Genomic DNA, 13,482 nt, shown 5'->3' with positions numbered 1-13,482 from the left:
GTGCTCAATATGCATCTAGATAAGTTCCTTGGGGGGTCTAGTTTCCAAAATGGGGTCACTTGTGGGGGAGCTCCAATGTTTAGGCACACAGGGGCTCTCCAAACGCAACATGGTGTCCGCTAACAATTGGAGCTAATTTTCCATTCAAAAAGTCAAATGGCGCGCCTTCCCTTCCGAGCCCTGCCGGGTGCCCAAACAGTGGTTTACCCCCACATATGAGGTATCAGCGTACTCGGGAGAAATTGCCCAACAAATTTTATGATCCATTTTATCCTATTGCCCATGTGAAAATGAAAAAATTGAGGCGAAAAGAATTTTTTTGTGAAAAAAAAGTACTTTTTCATTTTTACAGATCAATTTGTGAAGCACCTGAGGGTTTAAAGTGCTCACTAGGCATCTAAATAAGTTCCTTGGGGGGTCTAGTTTCCAAAATGGGGTCACTTGTGGGGGAGCGCCAATGTTTAGGCACACAGGAGCTATCCAAACGCGACATGGTGTCCGCTAACGATGGAAATAATTTTTCATTCAAAAAGTCAAATGGCGCTCCTTCCCTTCCGAGCCTTACCATGTGCCCAAACAGTGGTTTACCCCCACATGTGAGGTATTGGTGTACTCAGGAGAAATTGCCCAACACATTTTAGGATCCATTTTATCCTGTTGCCCATGTGAAAATGAAAAAATTGAGGCTAAAAGAATTTTTTTGTGAAAAAAAAGTACTTTTTCACTTTTACGGATCAATTTGTGAAGCACCTGGGGGTTCAAAGTGCTCACTATGCATCTAGATTAGTTCCTTGGGGCGTCTAGTTTCCAAAATGGGGTCACTTGTGGGGGAGCTCCAATTTTTAGGCACACGGGTGCTCTCCAAACGTGACATGGTGTCCGCTAAAGAGTGGAGCCAATTTTTGATTCAAAAAGTCAAATGGCGCTTCTTCCCTTCCAAGCCCTGCCGTGTGCCCAAACAGTGGTTTACCCCCACATATGAGGTATCAGCGTACTCAGAACAAATTGGACAACAAATTTCGTGGTTCAGTTTCTCCTTTTACCATTGGGAAAATAAAAAAATTGTTGCTAAAATATAATTTTTGTGACTAAAAAGTTAAATGTTCATTTTTTCCTTCCATGTTGCTTCTGCTGCTGTGAAGCACCTGAAGGGTTAATAAACTTCTTGAATGTGGTTTTGAGTACCTTGAGGGGTGCAGTTTTTAGAATGGTGTCACTTTTGGGTATTTTCAGCCATATAGACCCCTCAAACTGACTTCAAATGTGAGGTGGTCCCTAAAAAAAATGGTTTTGTAAATTTCGTTGTAAAAATGACAAATCGCTGGTCAAATTTTAACCCTTATAACTTCCTAACAAAAAAAAATTTTGTTTCCAAAATTGTGCTGATGTAAAGGAAACATGTGGGAAATGTTATTTATTAACTATTTTGTGTCACATAACTCTCTGGTTTAACAGAATAAAAATTCAAAATGTGAAAATTGCGAAACTTTCAAAATTTTTGCCAAATTTCCGTTTTTATCACAAATAAACGCATAATTTATTGACCTAAATTTACCACTAACATGAAGCCCAATATGTCACGAAAAAACAATCTCAGAACCGCTAGGATCCGTTGAAGCGTTCCTGAGTTATTACCTCATAAAGGGACACTGGTCAGAATTGCAAAAAACGGCAAGGTCTTTAAGGTCAAAATAGGCTGGGTCATGAAGGGGTTAAACTAGGAATTGAGGGGATGGTATTCATTTTATAGGAGGGGAAGATAGTGCAGATAGAGACCTGGGCACAAATAAGGAAGTTGGGGTGGCGGTGGCATGGCGGGTGGGGTTAGAACAGTTAATAATTTAAGAAAGAATAGAGGTGCAGAGAGATACATAAAATGTATGTATACTAATGCCAGAAGCCTCGCTAACAAAATGGACGAATTAGAACTAATGTTGTTGGAGCATAATTATGACATGGTGGGGATATCTGAGACATGGCTGGATGAGAGCCATGACTGGGCTGTTAACTTGCAGGGCTATAGCCTTTTCAGAAATGACCGAACGGATAAGCGAGGGGGAGGGGTGTGTCTATATGTAAAATCGTCCTTAAAACCCATCCTGCGTGATAATATAGGTGAATTTAATGTAAATGTAGAATCCCTGTGGGTGGAGATAAGGGGAGGGGGAAAAAATAATAAATTACTGATAGGGGTTTGTTATAAATCTCCAAAAATAATGGAAGCAATGGAGAATATCCTGGTAAAGCAAATAGATGAAGCTGCGACTCAAGGAGAAGTCATTATTATGGGGGACTTCAACTACCCTGAAATAGATTGGGGAACAGAAACCTGCAGTTCAAGCAAAGGTAATCGGTTTTTGACAACTATGAGAGACAATTACCTTTCACAACTGGTTCAGGACCCAACAAGAAGGGGGCACTGCTAGACCTAATATTAACCAACAGGCCAGGCCGCATATCAAATATAAGGGTTGGGGATCACTTGGGTAATAGCGATCACAAAATAATAAGTTTTCATGTATCCTTTAAAAAGATGTGTAATAGAGGCGTGACAAGGACACTAAACTTCAGGAGGGCAAATTTCCAACGGATGAGAGAGGATCTTGGTGCAATTAACTGGGACGATATCCTGAGACACAAAAATACACATAGTAAATGGGAGACGTTTATTAGCATCCTGGATAGGACCTGTGCACAGTATATACCGTATGGGAATAAACATACTAGAAATAAGAGGAAACCAATATGGCTAAATAGAGCTGTAAGGGGCGCAATAATTGACAAAAAGAAAGCATTTAGAGAATTAAAGGAAGTAGGTAGTGAGAAGGCATTAAATAAATACAGAAAATTAAATAAATTCTGTAAAAAGCAAATCAAGGCAGCAAAGATTGAGACAGAGAGACTCATTGCCAGAGAGAGTAAAAATAATCCTAAAATATTCTTTAACTACATAAATAGTAAGAAACTAAAAAATAATAGTGTTGGCCCCCTTAAAAATAGTCTGGGTGAAATGGTGGATGAGGATGAGGAAAAAGCCAATATGCTAAATGACTTTTTTTCATCAGTATTTACACAAGAAAATCCCATGGCAGACAAAATGACTAGTGATAAAAATTCCCAATTAAATGTCACCTGCTTAACCCAGCACGAAGTGCGGCGGCGTCTAAAAATCACTAAAATTGACAAATCTCCGGGCCTGGATGGGATACACCCCCGAGTACTGCAGGAATTAAGTACAGTCATTGATAGACCATTATTTTTAATCTTTAAAGGGAACCTGTCACCCCGTTTTTTCAAGAAGAGCTAAAAATAGCGTTAAATAGGGGCAGATCTGGGCTTTACATTAGTGTATTTTGGAGCCTTTATTCCCCACCTATGCTGCCAAAATACCTTTGTAAAGTCGCCGTTTTGGGTTGTCACTCATACTGGTCAGGTCATATGGGCATGGTGACAGCGCTGTTTCTCCCCCAGATCTCCGTTGGTGGCGTAGTGGTGTGCGCATGTCCAAGTGGTGAATCCACTGCGCAGCTTCAAGGAAAATAGCGCGATCTGCGCTATTCAGCCGTTTATCGGTGGGCGCGGCCCTCTTTGTGAGGCCGCGCGTGCGCAGCTGGTTCTTCTCGGCTTCCCGGGGCTTCGGGAAAATGGCCGCGGGATGCCGCGCGTGCGCAGATGGCGATCTCGATGGCCATTTTCCTGAAGCCGAGTTCGCATTTTCCTGAAGCCCCGGGAAGCCGAGAAGAACCATCTGCGCACGCGCGGCCTCACAAAGATGGCCGCGCCCACCGATAAACGGCTGAATAGCGCAGATCGCGCTATTTTCCTTGAAGCTGCGCAGTGGATTCGCCACTTGGATATGTGCACACCACTACGCCACCAACGGAGATCTGGGTGAGAAACAGCGCTGTCACCACACCCATATGGCTTGACCAGCGTGAGTGACAGCCCAAAACGGCGACTTTACAAAGGTATTTCGGCAGCATAGGTGGGGAATAAAGGCTCCAAAATACACTAATATAAAGCCCAGCTCTGCCCCTATTTAACGCTATTTTTAGCTCTTCTTGAAAAAACGGGGTGACAGGTTCCCTTTAACCCCTTTACCCCCAAGGGTGGTTTGCACGTTAATGACCGGGCCAATTTTTACAATTCTGACCACTGTCCCTTTATGAGGTTATAACTCTGGAACGCTTCAATGGATCCTGGTGATTCTGACATTGTTTTCTCGTGACATGTTGTACTTCATGACAATGGTAAAAATTCTTTGATAGTACCTGCGTTTATTTGTGAAAAAAACGGAAATTTGGCGAAAATTATGAAAATTTCGCAATTTTCCAACTTTGAATTTTTATGCAATTAAATATGATATGTCACACAAAATACTTAATAAGTAACATTTCCCACATGTCTACTTTACATCAGCACAATTTTGGAACCAAAATTTTTTTTTTTTAGGGAGTTATAAGGGTTAAAATTTGACCAGCAATTTCTCTTTTCTACAACACCATTTTATTTTAGGGACCACATCTCATTTGAAGTCATTTTGAGGGGTCTATATGATAGAAAATACCCAAGTGTGACACCATTCTAAAAACTACACCCCTCAAGGTGCTCATAACCATATTCAAGAAGTTTATTAACCCTTCTGGTGCTTCACAGGAATTTTTTGAATGTTTAAATAAAAATGAACATTTAACTTTTTTTCACAAAAAATTTAATTCAGCTCCAATTTGTTTTATTTTACCAAGGGTAACAGGAGAAAATGGACCTCAAACATTGTTGTACAATTTGTCCTGAGTATGCCAATACCCCACATGTGGGGGTAAACCACTGTTTGGGCGCATGGCAGAGCTCGGAAGCGAAGGAGTGCCATTTGACTTTTCAATGCAAAATTGACTGGAATTGAGATGGGACGCCATGTTTCGTTTGGAGAGCCCCTGATGTGGCTAAACATTGAAACCCCCCACAAGTGACACTATTTTGGAAAGTAGACCCCCTAAGGAACTTATCTAGAGGTGTGGTGAGCACTTTGACCCACCAAGTGCTTCACAGAAGTTTATAATGTAGAACCGTAAAAATAAAAAATCATATTTTTTCACAAAAATTATATTTTCGCCCCCAATTTTTTATTTTCCCAAGGGTAAGAGAAGAAATTGGACCCCAAAAGTTGTTGTACAATTTGTCCTGAGTACGCTGATAGCCCATATGTGGGGGTAAACCACTGTTTGGGCGGATGGGAGAGCTCGGAAGGGAAGGAGCGCCGTTTGACTTTTCAATGCAAAATTGACAGGAATTGACATGGGACGTCATGTTGCGTTTGAAGAGCCACTGATGTGCCTAAACATTGAAACCCCCCACAAGTGACACCATTTTGGAAAGTAGACCCCCTAAGGAACTTATCTAGAGGTGTGGTTGGTGAGCACTTTGACCCACCAAGTGCTTCACAGAAGTTTATAATGTAGAACCGTAAAAATAAAAAATCATATTTTTTCACAAAAATTATATTTTCGCCCCCAATTTTTTATTTTCCCAAGGGTAAGAGAAGAAATTGGACCCCAAAAGTTGTTGTACAATTTGTCCTGAGTACGCTGATAGCCCATATGTGGGGGTAAACCACTGTTTGGGCGGATGGGAGAGCTCGGAAGGGAAGGAGCGCCGTTTGACTTTTCAATGCAAAATTGACAGGAATTGAGATGGGACGTCATGTTGCGTTTGAAGAGCCACTGATGTGCCTAAACATTGAAACCCCCCACAAGTGACACCATTTTGGAAAGTAGACCCCCTAAGGAACTTATCTAGAGGTGTGGTGAGCACTTTGACCCACCAAGTGCTTCACAGAAGTTTATAATGTAGAACCGTAAAAATAAAAAATCATATTTTTTCACAAAAATTATCTTTTTGCCCCCAATTTTTTATTTTCCCAAGGGTAAGAGAAGAAATTGGACCCCAAAAGTTGTTGTACAATTTGTCCTGAGTACGCTGATACCCCATATGTGGGGGTAAACCACTGTTTGGGCGGATGGGAGAGCTCGGAAGGGAAGGAGCGCCGTTTGACTTTTCAAAGCAAAATTGACAGGAATTGAGATGGGACGCCATGTTGCGTTTGAAGAGCCACTGATGTGCCTAAACATTGAAACCCCCCACAAATGACACCATTTTGGAAAGTAGACCCCCTAAGGAACTTATCTAGAGGTGTGGTGAGCACTTTGACCCACCAAGTGCTTCACAGAAGTTTATAATGCAGAGCCGTAAAAATAAAACAAAATTTTTTTCCCACAAAAATTATTTTTTTAGCCCCCAGTTTTGTATTTTCTTGAGGGTAACAGGAGAAATTGGACCCCAAAATTTGTTGCCCAATTTGTCCTGAGTGCGATGATACACCATATGTGGGGGGAACCAAAGTTTGGGCACATGGGAGGGCTCAGAAGGGAAGGAGTGCCATTTGAATGCAGACTTAGATGGAATGGTCTGCAGGTGTCACATTGCGTTTGCAGAGCCCCTAATGTACCTAAACAGTAGAAACCCCCCACAAGTGACACCATTTTGGAAAGTAGACCCCCTTAGGAACTTATCTAGATGTGTGCTGAGCGCTTTGACCCACCAAGGGCTTCACAGAAGTTTATAATGGAGAGCCGTAAAAATAAAACAAAAATTTTTTCCCACAAAAATTATTTTTTAGCCCCCAGTTTTGTATTTTCCCGAGGGTAACAGGAGAAATTCGACCCCACAATTTGTTGTCCAATTTGTCCTGAGTGTGCTGATACCCCATATGTGGGGGGGAACCACTGTTTGGGCGCATGGGAGGGCTCGGAAGGGAAGGAGCTCCATTTGGAATGAGGACTTAGATGGAATGGTCTGCAGGTGTCACATTGCATTTGCAGAGCCCCTAATGTACCTAAACAGTAGAAACCTCCCACAAGTGACCCCATATTGGAAACTAGACCCCCCAGGGAACTAATCTAGATGTGTTGTGAGAACTTTGAACCCCCAAGTGTTTCACTACAGTTTATAACGCAGAGCCGTGAAAATAAAAAATCTTTTTTTTTCCCACAAAAAATATGTTTTAGCCCCGAGTTTTGTATTTTCCCAAGGGTAACAGGAGAAATTGGACCCCAAAAGTTATTGTCCTATTTGTCCTGAGTACGCTGATACCCCATATGTTGGGGTAAACCCCTGTTTGGGCACACGGGAGAGCTCGGAAGGGAAGAAGCACTGTTTTACTTTTTCAACGCAGAATTGGCTGGAATTGAGATCGGACGCCATGTCGCGTTTGGAGAGCCCCTGATGTGCCTAAACAGTGGAAACCCCACAATTATAACTGAAACCCTAATCCAAACACATCCCTAACCCTAATCCCAACAGTAACCCTAACCACACCTCTAACCCTGACACACTACTAACCCTAATCCCAACCCTATTCCCAACCGTAAATGTAATCTAAACCCTAACTGTAACTTTAGCCCCAACCCAAACTGTAGCCCTAGCCCTAACCCTAGCCCTAACCCTAATCCTAACCCTAGCCCTAACCCTAGCCCTAACCCTAGCCCTAACCCTAGCCCTAACCCTAACCCTAGCCCTAACCCTAACCCTAGCCCTAACCCTAGCCCTAACCCTAACCCTAACCCTAGCCCTAACCCTAGCCCTAACCCTAGCCCTAACCCTAACCCTAGCCCTAACCCTAGCCCTAGCCCTAGCCCTAGCCCTAACCCTAGCACTAACCCTAGCCCTAACTCTAACCCTAGCCCTAATGGGAAAATGGAAATAAATACATTTTTTAAATTTTTCCCTAACTAAGGGGGTGATGAAGGGGGGTTTGATTTACTTTTATAGCGGGTTTTTTAGCGGATTTTTATGATTGGCAGCCGTCACACACTGAAAGACGCTTTTTATTGCAAAAAAATATTTTTTGCATTACCACATTTTGAGAGCTATAATTTTTCTATATTTTTGTCTACAGAGTCATGTGAGGTCTTGTTTTTTGCGGGACGAGTTGACGTTTTTATTGGTAACATTTTCGGGCACGTGACATTTTTTGATCGCTTTTTATTCCGATTTTTGTGAGGCAGAATGACCAAAAACCAGCTATTCATGAATTTCTTTTGGGGGAGGCGTTTATACCGTTCCGCGTTTGGTAAAATTGATAAAGCAGTTTTATTCTTCGGGTCAGTACGATTACAGTGACACCTCATTTATATAATTTTTTTATGTTTTGGCGCTTTTATACGATAAAAACTATTTTATAGAAAAAATAATTATTTTGGCATCGCTTTATTCTCAGGACTATAACTTTTTTATTTTTTTGCTGATGATGCTGTATGGCGGCTCATTTTTTGCGGAACAAGATGACGTTTTCAGCGGTACCATGGCTATTTATATCTGTCTTTTTGATCGCGTGTTATTCCACTTTTTGTTCGGCGGTATGATAATAAAGCGTTGTTTTTTGCCTCGTTTTTTTTTTTTTCTTACGGTGTTTACTGAAGGGGTTAACTAGTGGGCCAGTTTTATAGTTCGGGCCGTTACGGACGCGGCGATACTAAATATGTGTACTTTTATTGTTTTTTTTTTTATTTAGATAAAGAAATGTATTTATGGGAATAATATATATATTTTTTTTCATTATTTTGGAATATTTTTTTTTTTTTTTTTTTTACACATTTGAAATTTTTTTTTTTTACTTTTTTACTTTGTCCCAGGGGGGGACATCACAGATCAGTGATCTGACAGTTTGCACAGCACTCTGTCAGATCACTGATCTGAGAGCAGTGCAGGCTGCTTCACAGTGCCTGCTCTGAGCAGGCTCTGTGAAGCCACCTCCCTCCCTGCAGGACCCGGATCCTTGGCCATCTTGGATCCGGGGCTGGAGGGAGCAGGGAGGGAGGTGAGACCCTCGCAGCAACGCGATCACATCGCGTTGCTGCGGGGGGCTCAGGGAAGCCCGCAGGGAGCCCCCTCCCTGCGCGATGCTTCCCTGTACCGCCGGCACATCGCGATCATCTTTGATCGCGGTGTGCCGGGGGTTAATGTGCCGGGGGCGGTCCGTGACCGCTCCTGGCACATAGTGCCGGATGTCAGCTGCGATAGGCAGCTGACACCCGGCCGCGATCGGCGGCGCTCCCCCCCGTGAGCGCCGCCGATCGCGCTGGACGTACTATCCCGTCCATGGTCATAGGGGCCCACCCCACATGGACGGGATAGTACGTCCGATGTCAGAAAGGGGTTAAAGACTCCATAATAACACGGTCTGTACCACAGGACTGGCGTATAGCAAATGTGTTGCCAATATTCAAAAAGGGGACAAAAACTGAACTCGGAAATTATAGGCCAGTAAGCTTAACCTCTACTGTGGGTAAAATCCTGGAGGGCATTCTAAGGGATGCTATACTGGAGTATCTGAAGAGGAATAACCTCATGACCCAGTATCAGCACGGGTTTACTAGGGACCGTTCATGTCAGACTAATTTGATCAGTTTCTATGAAGAGGTAAGTTCCGGATTGGACCAAGGGAACCCAGTGGATGTAGTGTATATGGACTTTTCAAAAGCTTTTGATACGGTGCCACACAAAAGGTTGATACATAAAATGAGAATAATGGGGATAGGGGAAAATATGTGCAAGTGGGTTGAGAGCTGGATCAGGGATAGGAAACAAAGGGTGGTTATTAATGGAGTACACTCGGACTGGGTCACGGTTAGCAGTGGGGTATCACAGGGGTCAGTATTGGGCCCTCTTCTTTTTAACATATTTATTAATGACCTTGTAGGGGGCATTCAGAGTAGAATTTCAATATTTGCAGATGACACTAAACTCTGCAGGGTAATTAATACAGAGGAGGACAATTTTATATTACAGAATGATTTATGTAAACTAGAAGCTTGGGCTGATAAATGGCAAATGAGCTTTAATGGGGATAAATGTAAGGTCATGCACTTGGGTAGAAGTAATAAGATATATAATTATGTGCTTAATTCTAAAACTCTGGGCAAAACCGTCAATGCAAAAGACCTGGGTGTATGGGTGGATGACAAACTCATATTCAGTGGCCAGTGTCAGGCAGCTGCTACAAAGGCAAATAAAATAATGGGATGCATTAAAAGAGGCATAGATGCTCATGAGGAGAATATAATTTTACCTCTATACAAGTCATTAGTTCGACCACACTTAGAATACTGTGCAGAGTTCTGGTCTCCGGGGTATAAGAAAGACATAGCTGAACTAGAGCGGGTGCAGAGAAGAGCGACCAAGGTTATTAGAGGACTGGGGGGTCTGCAATACCAGGATAGGTTTTTACACTTGGGGCTATTTAGTTTGGAAAAACGAAGACTAAGGGGTGATCTTATGTTAATGTATAAATATATGAGGGGACAGTACAAAGACCTTTCTGATGATCTTTTTAATCATAGACCTGAAACCGGGACAAGGGGGCATCCTCTGCGTTTGGAGGAAAAAAGGTTTAAGCATAATAACAGATGCGGATTCTTTACTGTAAGAGCAGTGAAATTATGGAACTCTCTGCCGTATGATGTTGTAATGAGTGATTCATTACTGAAATTTAGGAGGGGACTGGATACCTTTCTGGAAAAGTATAATGTTACAGGGTATATACACTAGATTCCTTGATAGGGCGTTGATCCAGGGAACTAGTCTGATTGCCGTATGTGGAGTCGGGAAGGAATTTTTTCCCCCAATGTGGAGCTTACTCTTGCCACATGGGTTTTTTTTGCCTCCCTCTGGATCAACATGTTAGGGCATGTTAGGTTAGGCTATGGGTTGAACTAGATGGACTTATAGTCTTCCTTCAACCTTAATAACTATGTAACTATGTAACTATGTAAGAAGTATATCCACTTTGTGAGAATTTGAATCTCCCCTTTTTTTTGGGAGACTGAACCGCAACTTAGGCCCAGTGTATATACCAATGCAATCTAAGTGGCAGAAAGTATCTGGCTGATATACGACAAACTAACAGAACAGAAGTGTATCCACTTTGTGAGAATTTGAATCTCACTTTTTGGGGGGGAAACTGAGCCAAAACTCAGGCCCTGTGCATAAAACAACACAATGTAAGTGGCCGAACGTTGCCGGAAGATATATGAAAAAATACAAGGACTGTAGTACAATTTCAATCTCCCTACAATGATCTCAGGACAAGTATGGCAGCAATAAAAAGGACTGCTGCACACAAAAGTGTGGACAAATAAACAAGATAACTGTGCAGAAAGGAGCAACAGGATTTTTGCTTTTAAAAAAGCAGTTGGTTTGCACAGCGGCGTGCAAACAGCAATGCAGCTATCAGGGAGCCTTATAGGGCAGCCTAATAAGCTACAGAGCTGATGCACAAAAATATAGCCTCCACTGTCCCTGCAAAAAAATGGTGGTGTTGGACAGTGTAAATCGCTACAGCACAAGCAGTTTGGGGGTTAATCTTCCCTCCCTAACTATATCCCTTCTTCTGATGAAGCTGCAGCAACCTCTCCCTATGCTAAGATCGGCAGAAGTAAGATGGCGGTCGGCGTGCATGCCCCTTTATAGCCCCTGTGACACCGCAGAAAGCAAGTCAATCACTGCCATGCCCTTCTCTAAGATGGTGGGGACCGAGACCTATGTCATCACGCTGCCCACACTCTGCGTCCACCTTCATTAGCTGAAAAATGGCGCTGAAAGCGTCATACGAAACGCGACTTTGGCGCGAAGATTGCCAACCTCATGGCCGATCCCACACTAGGATCGGGTCGGGTTTCATGAAACCCGACATTGCCGAAAATCGGCGATTTTTTTAATCTATCCGATCTGTTTCGCTCAACCCTAATAGGCACTTTAGGCACCCATGGCACCCCCTCTCTTACGCTGTCCTTAACTGACCCTGGCTCTTACAAAAGCCACCAACACCCAAATAAACTGCTTAAGTGCTATAAGAATGTGAATAACGTCTGGCTAGACTGATCATGTCAATAAATCTGATGAACATAAGATTCCTTAGAGTAGATTTATCAAATGTTCATATCTCTAAAGTCTGGCATTAGATATAATTGAGGTCTGATAGGCCCTAGGCATACCTCCCAACCGTCCCGGATCCAGCGGGACTGTCCAGATTTTGACAGTCAGCCCCGCGATCCCGGGCGGGACATTAATTGTCCCGCACTGGTTGGGAGGTGTGTGATATCACCCGGTCAGCTGAGAGCTCCGAGTCCCTGCACCCGGCCCGCACAGCAGCAAACCACATGATGGCTGCTCTGTGCGCACAGGACCTGTGATGAGGTCACAGGATGAGAGGAGTCAGGGGTCACATGATCGGGAGGACATCCTTGTACAGGACTCTGCTGGTTGCCATGGGCGCCGGAGGAGGGTACGTGTATGTGTGAGGTCAGGAGGTTTTTACAGTGTGGATGTAGCAGAGCCGTGTGTGTACGAGGTGTATGGATCAGAGCAGCGTGTGAAAGGTGTATGGAGTGGAGTCGTGTGTGTACGATGTGTACGGAGCGGAGCCGTGTGTGTAAGAGGTGTACGGAGCCGTGTGCATGAGCTGTACGGAGCGCAGCCGCGTGTGTACGAGGTGTACGGAGCGCAGCCGCGTGTGTAAGAGGTGTAAGGAGCCGTGTGTACGAGGTGTACGGAGCGCAGCCGCGTGTGTACGAGGTGTACGGAGCGAAGCAGCATGTGAAAGGTGTACAGAGCAAAGCCATGTGTGTAAGAGGTGTATGGAACCATGTATACGAGGTGTACGGAGCAAAGTCATGTGTGTAAGAGGTGTACGGAACCATGTGTACGAGGTGTACGGAGCAAGGCCGCGTGTGTACGAGGTGTACGGAGCACAGCCGCGTGTGTACGAGGTGTACGGAGCACAGCCGCCTGTGTACGAAGTGTACGGAGCACAGCCGCGTGTGTACGAGGTGTACAGAGCACAGCCGCGTGTGTACGAGGTGTACGGAGCACAGCCGCGTGTGTACGAGGTGTACGGAGCACAGCCGCGTGTGTACGAGGTGTACGGAGCACAGCCGCGTGTGTACGAGGTGTACGGAGCACAGCCGCGTGTGTACGAGGTGTACGGAGCACAGCCGCGTGTGTAAGAGGTGTACGGAGCACAGCCGAGTGTGTACGAGGTGTACGGAGCACAGCCGCGTGTGTACGAGGTGTACGGAGCACAGCCGCGTGTGTACGAGGTGTACGGAGCACAGCCGCGTGTGTACGAGGTGTACGGAGCACAGCCGCGTGTGTACGAGGTGTACGGAGCACAGCCGCGTGTGTACGAGGTGTACGGAGCACAGCCGCGTGTGTACGAGGTGTACGGAGCACAGCCGCGTGTGTAAGAGGTGTACGGAGCACAGCCGCGTGTGTACGAGGTGTTCGGAGCACAGCCGCGTGTGTACGAGGTGTACGGAGCACAGCCGCGTGTGTACGAGGTGTACGGAGCACAGCCGCGTGTGTACGAGGTGTACGGAGCAAGGCCGCGTGTGTACGAGGTGTACGGAGCAAGGCCGCGTGTGTACG

General features: G+C 44.5%; 1 protein-coding gene across 6 annotated transcripts in view; it reads left to right on the top strand.

Annotated features, from left to right (window-relative positions):
* LOC138651035 (sulfotransferase 2B1-like) overlaps nt 1–13,482 on the top strand; it is a 134,508-nt gene that overhangs the window by 42,040 nt on the left and 78,986 nt on the right. The gene's annotated exons all lie outside the window — the stretch shown is intronic.

This window comes from Ranitomeya imitator, chromosome 10, assembly GCF_032444005.1.
Source record: "Ranitomeya imitator isolate aRanImi1 chromosome 10, aRanImi1.pri, whole genome shotgun sequence".
NCBI classification, from domain to species: domain Eukaryota; kingdom Metazoa; phylum Chordata; class Amphibia; order Anura; family Dendrobatidae; genus Ranitomeya; species Ranitomeya imitator.
Note: the sequence above shows the minus strand (reverse complement) of the source record. Positions and strands in the feature narration are given on the sequence as shown.